The sequence below is a fragment of the Galeopterus variegatus genome, unplaced genomic scaffold, assembly GCF_000696425.1.
Source record: "Galeopterus variegatus unplaced genomic scaffold, G_variegatus-3.0.2 Scaffold9388, whole genome shotgun sequence".
Classification (NCBI taxonomy): domain Eukaryota; kingdom Metazoa; phylum Chordata; class Mammalia; order Dermoptera; family Cynocephalidae; genus Galeopterus; species Galeopterus variegatus.
The window spans coordinates 44,570-46,663 of record NW_007735499.1 but is presented as its reverse complement, the minus strand read 5'-3'; positions in this window follow the sequence as shown (position 1 = coordinate 46,663).

Sequence of the window (2,094 nt, the reverse complement as noted above, 5' to 3'; positions counted from 1 at the left end):
TACTAATTAATGTGGTGCTTCAGAGAGTGCATACATTTTGTAGATGTGGTTTAAATGTACAAGTAGTTGAGTTGAAGTAAAGGAGATTACCCTCAATAATGTGAGTGGTTCTCATCTAATCAGTTGAAGGCCTTAAGAGTAAAGCTAAAATTGAGGTTCCATGGAAAGAAGAAATTTTGTCTCAAGACTAAAGCATAAAGTCCTGTCTGAGTTTCCACCTACCAGTCTACTCTATGGGTTTTGGACTTGTCAGCCCCCACAATCACATGAGCCAATTCTGAAACTCTCTCTTTCTCTTCCTTTTTTCCTACATGTACACACATGTATATAAATGTATATATACATATATGTTTATATACAAGTGTTTGTGTGTGTGTGTGTGTATGGAGATATTATACACATATGTATCTAAAAGATTATTGGGGCCGGCCCGGTGGCGCACTGCTATAGTGCACCGCTTGGGAAGCGCAGCGGCGCTCCCGCCGAGGGTTCGGATCCCACGTGCAGACCGGTTCCCGCTCACTGGCTGAGTGAGGCGCGGGAGCAACATCGAGGGCTGCGATCCCGTTGCCAGTCCCGGTCCGGTACGGGGGCGACACTGAGGGTTGCGATCCGTTGCCGGACATGGAAAAAGACAAAAAAAAAAGAAAAGATTATTACCTCTTATCTTTGTCCCTGTGGTTGTTCAGGAGCATGTTGTATAATTTCCATGTATTTGTACAGTTTCCAATGTTTGGTTGTTATTGATTTCTAGTTTTATTTCATTGTGGTCTGAAAAGATACTTAAAATGATTGCAATTTAATAAAAAATTTTGAGACTTGGTTTGTGGCCTAATGTGGTCTATCCTGGAGAATGATCCACATGTTGATGAGAAGAATGTATATTCTGCACCTGTCAGATGAAACGTTCTGTAAATATCTGTCAAGTCCATTTGGTCTATAGTCCAGTTTAAATCCAGTGTTTCATTGTTGATTTTTTTTGTTTAAATGGTCTGTCTGATTCTGAGACATGGGTGTTAAAGTCCCCAACTATGACTATATGGGGGATTTAACTCTCCCTTTAGGTCCAATATCATTTGCTTTATATATCTGTGTGCTCTGATGTTGGGTGACCAATTGTTATATCCTCTTTCTGATTTGATCCCTTTATCATCATGTAATGACCTTCTTTTTCTCTTTTGATTGTTTTTGGCTTATTGTCTATTTTATCCAATATAAGTATAGCTACTCCAGCTCATTTTTGCTTTCATTTGAGTGAAATATCTTTTTCTACTCTTCACTATTAGTCTTTGTGTGTCTTTACAGGTGAAGAGAGTTTTTTGTAGGCAGCATACAGTTGGGTCTAGTTTTTTATCCATTCAGTCAGTCTATATCTTTTCAATGAAGAATTCCATTCATTTATATTCAGGGGATTTTTTTATTGGCTTATTCCTTCCTACAAACTGTAGTTGTTCTTTATGCCCCTTACCTGACCAATCACTCCCCAAACCCCTCCCACCCTCCATCACCCCCCCAACATCTCTGACATCCTTAGGTTTGTTCTCTCCTTCTGAAAGTTCAGTGTATTATTTGGCCTTTTCATTTTTACTCTTCCTTCTTTCATTCCTTCCTTCCTTCCTTCCTTCCTTCCTTCCTTCCTTCCTTCCTTCCTTCCTACCTGCCTTCCTTCCTTCCTGCCTTCCTGCCTTCCTGCCTTCCTGCATTCTTGCCTTCCTTAGCACCCTGTTATAACTGAGGACATGTGGTATTTCTCTTTCTGTACCTGGGTTGTTTTGCTTAGCATAATTATCTCCAGGCTCATCCATGTTGCTGAAAATTACAGAATTTCATTCTTTGTTATGGCTGTACTCCCTTGTATATATTTACCACATTTTCCTTATCCAGTCACCCATCAATGGACATTTAGGTTGGTTCCACAATTTGGCTATTGTAAATAGAGCTGCAATGAACATGGGAGTTCAGGTATCCCTTTGAAGAGCTGATTCCATTCCTTTGGATATAAACCCAGTGGTGGAATTACTGGATCATATGGCAGTTCTACCTGTAGTTGTTTGAGAAACCGCCATACTATTTTCCACAATCAATGTACTAATT